Source organism: Rutilus rutilus (genome assembly GCF_951802725.1).
Source record: "Rutilus rutilus genome assembly, chromosome: 15".
Classification (NCBI taxonomy): domain Eukaryota; kingdom Metazoa; phylum Chordata; class Actinopteri; order Cypriniformes; family Leuciscidae; genus Rutilus; species Rutilus rutilus.
The window spans coordinates 16925318-16937641 of NC_140220.1; the positions used below are offsets into that span (position 1 = coordinate 16925318).

The window sequence follows — 12324 nt, forward strand, 5'->3', positions numbered from 1 at the left end:
TGCAAAAATCTCGTTCCGTTCACGAGTTATAGCCAATTAAGCAAAATGGGCTCCTCCCACTTCAAACGTTTTGGCGGCCCTTAGGGACCGTGAGCCCAAATTTTCACTTTTTTTTTGATAATTATTGACATTCGGACTCCAGAGAATCTTGCTGCACTGGTTTGGTTCCGGTCGGGCCAAAAACCTAGGACTAGTTCGCGAAAGTAGGTTTTGTGAAAAACCCCAAATACCCGAAAATTTTCCCAGGGTGACGAGCAAATCCGAGGCATGCACCTGGTCCGCCTCGAGCCAAGGAATCCAACGATATAAGACACTTGAGCCTACGCCTCACGGTTGATGAGTTATGAGCCGTTTCGTACTTTTGACCGCTGTAGCGCCCCCGTCAGGCCGATCGGGGCGGGCCTTGGTGACGCTGTAGGCGGTGTGAGTACTATCAGCCCCCAAAGTTTCAAGTCTCTACGACTTACGGTTTGGTCTGCCCGATCAGTTTTATGTCTGAATGTTGCATCATGGGAAAATTAACAATAACAATAGGGTTTCAGCACTTCGTGCTTGAACCCCTAATAAGTGGCTAAAAAAGGGCCACAAAAAGGCCTCTAAAAAAAAAACTATAGGGTCTAGGCACTTGCCGCTTGCGCTGCTGCGTTCCAAAAACTTTATCAAGCCTTTTAACGTGTGCCTCGGAGAGGAAAAAGTATGTTTTTTGCCCTTTTAGCTCATTTATCATGGAAATGTGGTGAATTTTTTTTTTACCTTTTAAACTGTGACACCTCCACTGATGGCCCGATCTCCATAAAAGTTTGCACGCTTCTTTAGAATAATATGGCGCATGTGCTCAGCTAATTTGGTGAAGTGCTGCTCTTTTTTCCCCCATTTTTCAGTCATTTAAATGTCATTTTGCATAGGATAATACAGAGGCCTTCTCACCTTTATGACAGTTAAAGCGCCCCACCAATGGCCCGACGTCCGTGAAAGTTTCCAAGCTTCTTTAGGATCACGTGACGCATGCGCATGCCCGATTTTGTGAGGTTGTATGCAAATCAGACAGCAAGATGGCCGCTTTCAGCCATTTCATGGGATTTGCCATAGAAATGCATCATTTTGACACCCTTTTAACAGTTATAGCGCCACCAAGTGGCCAGTCGCCACGTCCTTTTTCACGCGACCACAGAATGAGCTCGTACATACGCGTGCTGAGTTTGGTGCAAAAATCTCGTTCCGTTCACGAGTTATAGCCAATTAAGCAAAATGGGCTCCTCCCACTTCAAACGTTTTGGCGGCCCTTAGGGACCGTGAGCCCAAATTTTCACTTTTTTTTTGATAATTATTGACATTCGGACTCCAGAGAATCTTGCTGCACTGGTTTGGTTCCGGTCGGGCCAAAAACCTAGGACTAGTTCGCGAAAGTAGGTTTTGTGAAAAACCCCAAATACCCGAAAATTTTCCCAGGGTGACGAGCAAATCCGAGGCATGCACCTGGTCCGCCTCGAGCCAAGGAATCCAACGATATAAGACACTTGAGCCTACGCCTCACGGTTGATGAGTTATGAGCCGTTTCGTACTTTTGACCGCTGTAGCGCCCCCGTCAGGCCGATCGGGGCGGGCCTTGGTGACGCTGTAGGCGGTGTGAGTACTATCAGCCCCCAAAGTTTCAAGTCTCTACGACTTACGGTTTGGTCTGCCCGATCAGTTTTATGTCTGAATGTTGCATCATGGGAAAATTAACAATAACAATAGGGTTTCAGCACTTCGTGCTTGAACCCCTAATAAGTGGCTAAAAAAGGGCCACAAAAAGGCCTCTAAAAAAAAAACTATAGGGTCTAGGCACTTGCCGCTTGCGCTGCTGCGTTCCAAAAACTTTATCAAGCCTTTTAACGTGTGCCTCGGAGAGGAAAAAGTATGTTTTTTGCCCTTTTAGCTCATTTATCATGGAAATGTGGTGAATTTTTTTTTTACCTTTTAAACTGTGACACCTCCACTGATGGCCCGATCTCCATAAAAGTTTGCACGCTTCTTTAGAATAATATGGCGCATGTGCTCAGCTAATTTGGTGAAGTGCTGCTCTTTTTCCCCCCATTTTTCAGTCATTTAAATGTCATTTTGCATAGGATAATACAGAGGCCTTCTCACCTTTATGACAATTAAAGCGCCCCACCAATGGCCCGACGTCCGTGAAAGTTTCCAAGCTTCTTTAGGATCACGTGACGCATGCGCATGCCCGATTTTGTGAGGTTGTATGCAAATCAGACAGCAAGATGGCCGCTTTCAGCCATTTCATGGGATTTGCCATAGAAATGCATCATTTTGACACCCTTTTAACAGTTATAGCGCCACCAAGTGGCCAGTCGCCACGTCCTTTTTCACGCGACCACAGAATGAGCTCGTACATACGCGTGCTGAGTTTGGTGCAAAAATCTCGTTCCGTTCACGAGTTATAGCCAATTAAGCAAAATGGGCTCCTCCCACTTCAAACGTTTTGGCGGCCCTTAGGGACCGTGAGCCCAAATTTTCACTTTTTTTTTGATAATTATTGACATTCGGACTCCAGAGAATCTTGCTGCACTGGTTTGGTTCCGGTCGGGCCAAAAACCTAGGACTAGTTCGCGAAAGTAGGTTTTGTGAAAAACCCCAAATACCCGAAAATTTTCCCAGGGTGACGAGCAAATCCGAGGCATGCACCTGGTCCGCCTCGAGCCAAGGAATCCAACGATATAAGACACTTGAGCCTACGCCTCACGGTTGATGAGTTATGAGCCGTTTCGTACTTTTGACCGCTGTAGCGCCCCCGTCAGGCCGATCGGGGCGGGCCTTGGTGACGCTGTAGGCGGTGTGAGTACTATCAGCCCCCAAAGTTTCAAGTCTCTACGACTTACGGTTTGGTCTGCCCGATCAGTTTTATGTCTGAATGTTGCATCATGGGAAAATTAACAATAACAATAGGGTTTCAGCACTTCGTGCTTGAACCCCTAATAAGTGGCTAAAAAAGGGCCACAAAAAGGCCTCTAAAAAAAAAACTATAGGGTCTAGGCACTTGCCGCTTGCGCTGCTGCGTTCCAAAAACTTTATCAAGCCTTTTAACGTGTGCCTCGGAGAGGAAAAAGTATGTTTTTTGCCCTTTTAGCTCATTTATCATGGAAATGTGGTGAATTTTTTTTTTACCTTTTAAACTGTGACACCTCCACTGATGGCCCGATCTCCATAAAAGTTTGCACGCTTCTTTAGAATAATATGGCGCATGTGCTCAGCTAATTTGGTGAAGTGCTGCTCTTTTTTCCCCCATTTTTCAGTCATTTAAATGTCATTTTGCATAGGATAATACAGAGGCCTTCTCACCTTTATGACAGTTAAAGCGCCCCACCAATGGCCCGACGTCCGTGAAAGTTTCCAAGCTTCTTTAGGATCACGTGACGCATGCGCATGCCCGATTTTGTGAGGTTGTATGCAAATCAGACAGCAAGATGGCCGCTTTCAGCCATTTCATGGGATTTGCCATAGAAATGCATCATTTTGACACCCTTTTAACAGTTATAGCGCCACCAAGTGGCCAGTCGCCACGTCCTTTTTCACGCGACCACAGAATGAGCTCGTACATACGCGTGCTGAGTTTGGTGCAAAAATCTCGTTCCGTTCACGAGTTATAGCCAATTAAGCAAAATGGGCTCCTCCCACTTCAAACGTTTTGGCGGCCCTTAGGGACCGTGAGCCCAAATTTTCACTTTTTTTTTGATAATTATTGACATTCGGACTCCAGAGAATCTTGCTGCACTGGTTTGGTTCCGGTCGGGCCAAAAACCTAGGACTAGTTCGCGAAAGTAGGTTTTGTGAAAAACCCCAAATACCCGAAAATTTTCCCAGGGTGACGAGCAAATCCGAGGCATGCACCTGGTCCGCCTCGAGCCAAGGAATCCAACGATATAAGACACTTGAGCCTACGCCTCACGGTTGATGAGTTATGAGCCGTTTCGTACTTTTGACCGCTGTAGCGCCCCCGTCAGGCCGATCGGGGCGGGCCTTGGTGACGCTGTAGGCGGTGTGAGTACTATCAGCCCCCAAAGTTTCAAGTCTCTACGACTTACGGTTTGGTCTGCCCGATCAGTTTTATGTCTGAATGTTGCATCATGGGAAAATTAACAATAACAATAGGGTTTCAGCACTTCGTGCTTGAACCCCTGATAAGTGGCTAAAAAAGGGCCACAAAAAGGCCTCTAAAAAAAAAACTATAGGGTCTAGGCACTTGCCGCTTGCGCTGCTGCGTTCCAAAAACTTTATCAAGCCTTTTAACGTGTGCCTCGGAGAGGAAAAAGTATGTTTTTTGCCCTTTTAGCTCATTTATCATGGAAATGTGGTGAATTTTTTTTTTACCTTTTAAACTGTGACACCTCCACTGATGGCCCGATCTCCATAAAAGTTTGCACGCTTCTTTAGAATAATATGGCGCATGTGCTCAGCTAATTTGGTGAAGTGCTGCTCTTTTTTCCCCCATTTTTCAGTCATTTAAATGTCATTTTGCATAGGATAATACAGAGGCCTTCTCACCTTTATGACAGTTAAAGCGCCCCACCAATGGCCCGACGTCCGTGAAAGTTTCCAAGCTTCTTTAGGATCACGTGACGCATGCGCATGCCCGATTTTGTGAGGTTGTATGCAAATCAGACAGCAAGATGGCCGCTTTCAGCCATTTCATGGGATTTGCCATAGAAATGCATCATTTTGACACCCTTTTAACAGTTATAGCGCCACCAAGTGGCCAGTCGCCACGTCCTTTTTCACGCGACCACAGAATGAGCTCGTACATACGCGTGCTGAGTTTGGTGCAAAAATCTCGTTCCGTTCACGAGTTATAGCCAATTAAGCAAAATGGGCTCCTCCCACTTCAAACGTTTTGGCGGCCCTTAGGGACCGTGAGCCCAAATTTTCACTTTTTTTTTGATAATTATTGACATTCGGACTCCAGAGAATCTTGCTGCACTGGTTTGGTTCCGGTCGGGCCAAAAACCTAGGACTAGTTCGCGAAAGTAGGTTTTGTGAAAAACCCCAAATACCCGAAAATTTTCCCAGGGTGACGAGCAAATCCGAGGCATGCACCTGGTCCGCCTCGAGCCAAGGAATCCAACGATATAAGACACTTGAGCCTACGCCTCACGGTTGATGAGTTATGAGCCGTTTCGTACTTTTGACCGCTGTAGCGCCCCCGTCAGGCCGATCGGGGCGGGCCTTGGTGACGCTGTAGGCGGTGTGAGTACTATCAGCCCCCAAAGTTTCAAGTCTCTACGACTTACGGTTTGGTCTGCCCGATCAGTTTTATGTCTGAATGTTGCATCATGGGAAAATTAACAATAACAATAGGGTTTCAGCACTTCGTGCTTGAACCCCTAATAAGTGGCTAAAAAAGGGCCACAAAAAGGCCTCTAAAAAAAAAACTATAGGGTCTAGGCACTTGCCGCTTGCGCTGCTGCGTTCCAAAAACTTTATCAAGCCTTTTAACGTGTGCCTCGGAGAGGAAAAAGTATGTTTTTTGCCCTTTTAGCTCATTTATCATGGAAATGTGGTGAATTTTTTTTTTACCTTTTAAACTGTGACACCTCCACTGATGGCCCGATCTCCATAAAAGTTTGCACGCTTCTTTAGAATAATATGGCGCATGTGCTCAGCTAATTTGGTGAAGTGCTGCTCTTTTTTCCCCCATTTTTCAGTCATTTAAATGTCATTTTGCATAGGATAATACAGAGGCCTTCTCACCTTTATGAAAGTTAAACCGCCCCACCAATGGCCCGACGTCCGTGAAAGTTTCCAAGCTTCTTTAGGATCACGTGACGCATGCGCATGCCCGATTTTGTGAGGTTGTATGCAAATCAGACAGCAAGATGGCCGCTTTCAGCCATTTCATGGGATTTGCCATAGAAATGCATCATTTTGACACCCTTTTAACAGTTATAGCGCCACCAAGTGGCCAGTCGCCACGTCCTTTTTCACGCGACCACAGAATGAGCTCGTACATACGCGTGCTGAGTTTGGTGCAAAAATCTCGTTCCGTTCACGAGTTATAGCCAATTAAGCAAAATGGGCTCCTCCCACTTCAAACGTTTTGGCGGCCCTTAGGGACCGTGAGCCCAAATTTTCACTTTTTTTTTGATAATTATTGACATTCGGACTCCAGAGAATCTTGCTGCACTGGTTTGGTTCCGGTCGGGCCAAAAACCTAGGACTAGTTCGCGAAAGTAGGTTTTGTGAAAAACCCCAAATACCCGAAAATTTTCCCAGGGTGACGAGCAAATCCGAGGCATGCACCTGGTCCGCCTCGAGCCAAGGAATCCAACGATATAAGACACTTGAGCCTACGCCTCACGGTTGATGAGTTATGAGCCGTTTCGTACTTTTGACCGCTGTAGCGCCCCCGTCAGGCCGATCGGGGCCGGCCTTGGTGACGCTGTAGGCGGTGTGAGTACTATCAGCCCCCAAAGTTTCAAGTCTCTACGACTTACGGTTTGGTCTGCCCGATCAGTTTTATGTCTGAATGTTGCATCATGGGAAAATTAACAATAACAATAGGGTTTCAGCACTTCGTGCTTGAACCCCTAATAAGTGGCTAAAAAAGGGCCACAAAAAGGCCTCTAAAAAAAAAACTATAGGGTCTAGGCACTTGCCGCTTGCGCTGCTGCGTTCCAAAAACTTTATCAAGCCTTTTAACGTGTGCCTCGGAGAGGAAAAAGTATGTTTTTTGCCCTTTTAGCTCATTTATCATGGAAATGTGGTGAATTTTTTTTTTACCTTTTAAACTGTGACACCTCCACTGATGGCCCGATCTCCATAAAAGTTTGCACGCTTCTTTAGAATAATATGGCGCATGTGCTCAGCTAATTTGGTGAAGTGCTGCTCTTTTTTCCCCCATTTTTCAGTCATTTAAATGTCATTTTGCATAGGATAATACAGAGGCCTTCTCACCTTTATGACAGTTAAAGCGCCCCACCAATGGCCCGACGTCCGTGAAAGTTTCCAAGCTTCTTTAGGATCACGTGACGCATGCGCATGCCCGATTTTGTGAGGTTGTATGCAAATCAGACAGCAAGATGGCCGCTTTCAGCCATTTCATGGGATTTGCCATAGAAATGCATCATTTTGACACCCTTTTAACAGTTATAGCGCCACCAAGTGGCCAGTCGCCACGTCCTTTTTCACGCGACCACAGAATGAGCTCGTACATACGCGTGCTGAGTTTGGTGCAAAAATCTCGTTCCGTTCACGAGTTATAGCCAATTAAGCAAAATGGGCTCCTCCCACTTCAAACGTTTTGGCGGCCCTTAGGGACCGTGAGCCCAAATTTTCACTTTTTTTTTGATAATTATTGACATTCGGACTCCAGAGAATCTTGCTGCACTGGTTTGGTTCCGGTCGGGCCAAAAACCTAGGACTAGTTCGCGAAAGTAGGTTTTGTGAAAAACCCCAAATACCCGAAAATTTTCCCAGGGTGACGAGCAAATCCGAGGCATGCACCTGGTCCGCCTCGAGCCAAGGAATCCAACGATATAAGACACTTGAGCCTACGCCTCACGGTTGATGAGTTATGAGCCGTTTCGTACTTTTGACCGCTGTAGCGCCCCCGTCAGGCCGATCGGGGCGGGCCTTGGTGACGCTGTAGGCGGTGTGAGTACTATCAGCCCCCAAAGTTTCAAGTCTCTACGACTTACGGTTTGGTCTGCCCGATCAGTTTTATGTCTGAATGTTGCATCATGGGAAAATTAACAATAACAATAGGGTTTCAGCACTTCGTGCTTGAACCCCTAATAAGTGGCTAAAAAAGGGCCACAAAAAGGCCTCTAAAAAAAAAACTATAGGGTCTAGGCACTTGCCGCTTGCGCTGCTGCGTTCCAAAAACTTTATCAAGCCTTTTAACGTGTGCCTCGGAGAGGAAAAAGTATGTTTTTTGCCCTTTTAGCTCATTTATCATGGAAATGTGGTGAATTTTTTTTTTACCTTTTAAACTGTGACACCTCCACTGATGGCCCGATCTCCATAAAAGTTTGCACGCTTCTTTAGAATAATATGGCGCATGTGCTCAGCTAATTTGGTGAAGTGCTGCTCTTTTTTCCCCCATTTTTCAGTCATTTAAATGTCATTTTGCATAGGATAATACAGAGGCCTTCTCACCTTTATGACAGTTAAAGCGCCCCACCAATGGCCCGACGTCCGTGAAAGTTTCCAAGCTTCTTTAGGATCACGTGACGCATGCGCATGCCCGATTTTGTGAGGTTGTATGCAAATCAGACAGCAAGATGGCCGCTTTCAGCCATTTCATGGGATTTGCCATAGAAATGCATCATTTTGACACCCTTTTAACAGTTATAGCGCCACCAAGTGGCCAGTCGCCACGTCCTTTTTCACGCGACCACAGAATGAGCTCGTACATACGCGTGCTGAGTTTGGTGCAAAAATCTCGTTCCGTTCACGAGTTATAGCCAATTAAGCAAAATGGGCTCCTCCCACTTCAAACGTTTTGGCGGCCCTTAGGGACCGTGAGCCCAAATTTTCACTTTTTTTTTGATAATTATTGACATTCGGACTCCAGAGAATCTTGCTGCACTGGTTTGGTTCCGGTCGGGCCAAAAACCTAGGACTAGTTCGCGAAAGTAGGTTTTGTGAAAAACCCCAAATACCCGAAAATTTTCCCAGGGTGACGAGCAAATCCGAGGCATGCACCTGGTCCGCCCCGAGCCAAGGAATCCAACGATATAAGACACTTGAGCCTACGCCTCACGGTTGATGAGTTATGAGCCGTTTCGTACTTTTGACCGCTGTAGCGCCCCCGTCAGGCCGATCGGGGCGGGCCTTGGTGACGCTGTAGGCGGTGTGAGTACTATCAGCCCCCAAAGTTTCAAGTCTCTACGACTTACGGTTTGGTCTGCCCGATCAGTTTTATGTCTGAATGTTGCATCATGGGAAAATTAACAATAACAATAGGGTTTCAGCACTTCGTGCTTGAACCCCTAATAAGTGGCTAAAAAAGGGCCACAAAAAGGCCTCTAAAAAAAAAACTATAGGGTCTAGGCACTTGCCGCTTGCGCTGCTGCGTTCCAAAAACTTTATCAAGCCTTTTAACGTGTGCCTCGGAGAGGAAAAAGTATGTTTTTTGCCCTTTTAGCTCATTTATCATGGAAATGTGGTGAATTTTTTTTTTACCTTTTAAACTGTGACACCTCCACTGATGGCCCGATCTCCATAAAAGTTTGCACGCTTCTTTAGAATAATATGGCGCATGTGCTCAGCTAATTTGGTGAAGTGCTGCTCTTTTTTCCCCCATTTTTCAGTCATTTAAATGTCATTTTGCATAGGATAATACAGAGGCCTTCTCACCTTTATGACAGTTAAAGCGCCCCACCAATGGCCCGACGTCCGTGAAAGTTTCCAAGCTTCTTTAGGATCACGTGACGCATGCGCATGCCCGATTTTGTGAGGTTGTATGCAAATCAGACAGCAAGATGGCCGCTTTCAGCCATTTCATGGGATTTGCCATAGAAATGCATCATTTTGACACCCTTTTAACAGTTATAGCGCCACCAAGTGGCCAGTCGCCACGTCCTTTTTCACGCGACCACAGAATGAGCTCGTACATACGCGTGCTGAGTTTGGTGCAAAAATCTCGTTCCGTTCACGAGTTATAGCCAATTAAGCAAAATGGGCTCCTCCCACTTCAAACGTTTTGGCGGCCCTTAGGGACCGTGAGCCCAAATTTTCACTTTTTTTTTGATAATTATTGACATTCGGACTCCAGAGAATCTTGCTGCACTGGTTTGGTTCCGGTCGGGCCAAAAACCTAGGACTAGTTCGCGAAAGTAGGTTTTGTGAAAAACCCCAAATACCCGAAAATTTTCCCAGGGTGACGAGCAAATCCGAGGCATGCACCTGGTCCGCCTCGAGCCAAGGAATCCAACGATATAAGACACTTGAGCCTACGCCTCACGGTTGATGAGTTATGAGCCGTTTCGTACTTTTGACCGCTGTAGCGCCCCCGTCAGGCCGATCGGGGCGGGCCTTGGTGACGCTGTAGGCGGTGTGAGTACTATCAGCCCCCAAAGTTTCAAGTCTCTACGACTTACGGTTTGGTCTGCCCGATCAGTTTTATGTCTGAATGTTGCATCATGGGAAAATTAACAATAACAATAGGGTTTCAGCACTTCGTGCTTGAACCCCTAATAAGTGGCTAAAAAAGGGCCACAAAAAGGCCTCTAAAAAAAAAACTATAGGGTCTAGGCACTTGCCGCTTGCGCTGCTGCGTTCCAAAAACTTTATCAAGCCTTTTAACGTGTGCCTCGGAGAGGAAAAAGTATGTTTTTTGCCCTTTTAGCTCATTTATCATGGAAATGTGGTGAATTTTTTTTTTACCTTTTAAACTGTGACACCTCCACTGATGGCCCGATCTCCATAAAAGTTTGCACGCTTCTTTAGAATAATATGGCGCATGTGCTCAGCTAATTTGGTGAAGTGCTGCTCTTTTTTCCCCCATTTTTCAGTCATTTAAATGTCATTTTGCATAGGATAATACAGAGGCCTTCTCACCTTTATGACAGTTAAAGCGCCCCACCAATGGCCCGACGTCCGTGAAAGTTTCCAAGCTTCTTTAGGATCACGTGACGCATGCGCATGCCCGATTTTGTGAGGTTGTATGCAAATCAGACAGCAAGATGGCCGCTTTCAGCCATTTCATGGGATTTGCCATAGAAATGCATCATTTTGACACCCTTTTAACAGTTATAGCGCCACCAAGTGGCCAGTCGCCACGTCCTTTTTCACGCGACCACAGAATGAGCTCGTACATACGCGTGCTGAGTTTGGTGCAAAAATCTCGTTCCGTTCACGAGTTATAGCCAATTAAGCAAAATGGGCTCCTCCCACTTCAAACGTTTTGGCGGCCCTTAGGGACCGTGAGCCCAAATTTTCACTTTTTTTTTGATAATTATTGACATTCGGACTCCAGAGAATCTTGCTGCACTGGTTTGGTTCCGGTCGGGCCAAAAACCTAGGACTAGTTCGCGAAAGTAGGTTTTGTGAAAAACCCCAAATACCCGAAAATTTTCCCAGGGTGACGAGCAAATCCGAGGCATGCACCTGGTCCGCCCCGAGCCAAGGAATCCAACGATATAAGACACTTGAGCCTACGCCTCACGGTTGATGAGTTATGAGCCGTTTCGTACTTTTGACCGCTGTAGCGCCCCCGTCAGGCCGATCGGGGCGGGCCTTGGTGACGCTGTAGGCGGTGTGAGTACTATCAGCCCCCAAAGTTTCAAGTCTCTACGACTTACGGTTTGGTCTGCCCGATCAGTTTTATGTCTGAATGTTGCATCATGGGAAAATTAACAATAACAATAGGGTTTCAGCACTTCGTGCTTGAACCCCTAATAAGTGGCTAAAAAAGGGCCACAAAAAGGCCTCTAAAAAAAAAACTATAGGGTCTAGGCACTTGCCGCTTGCGCTGCTGCGTTCCAAAAACTTTATCAAGCCTTTTAACGTGTGCCTCGGAGAGGAAAAAGTATGTTTTTTGCCCTTTTAGCTCATTTATCATGGAAATGTGGTGAATTTTTTTTTTACCTTTTAAACTGTGACACCTCCACTGATGGCCCGATCTCCATAAAAGTTTGCACGCTTCTTTAGAATAATATGGCGCATGTGCTCAGCTAATTTGGTGAAGTGCTGCTCTTTTTTCCCCCATTTTTCAGTCATTTAAATGTCATTTTGCATAGGATAATACAGAGGCCTTCTCACCTTTATGACAGTTAAAGCGCCCCACCAATGGCCCGACGTCCGTGAAAGTTTCCAAGCTTCTTTAGGATCACGTGACGCATGCGCATGCCCGATTTTGTGAGGTTGTATGCAAATCAGACAGCAAGATGGCCGCTTTCAGCCATTTCATGGGATTTGCCATAGAAATGCATCATTTTGACACCCTTTTAACAGTTATAGCGCCACCAAGTGGCCAGTCGCCACGTCCTTTTTCACGCGACCACAGAATGAGCTCGTACATACGCGTGCTGAGTTTGGTGCAAAAATCTCGTTCCGTTCACGAGTTATAGCCAATTAAGCAAAATGGGCTCCTCCCACTTCAAACGTTTTGGCGGCCCTTAGGGACCGTGAGCCCAAATTTTCACTTTTTTTTTGATAATTATTGACATTCGGACTCCAGAGAATCTTGCTGCACTGGTTTGGTTCCGGTCGGGCCAAAAACCTAGGACTAGTTCGCGAAAGTAGGTTTTGTGAAAAACCCCAAATACCCGAAAATTTTCCCAGGGTGACGAGCAAATCCGAGGCATGCACCTGGTCCGCCTCGAGCCAAGG

General features: G+C 46.2%; 1 protein-coding gene across 3 annotated transcripts in view; it reads left to right on the forward strand.

Moving 5' to 3' along the window:
* Positions 1 to 12324, forward strand: part of cep128 (centrosomal protein 128) — a 178759-nt gene that overhangs the window by 58351 nt on the left and 108084 nt on the right. The gene's annotated exons all lie outside the window — the stretch shown is intronic.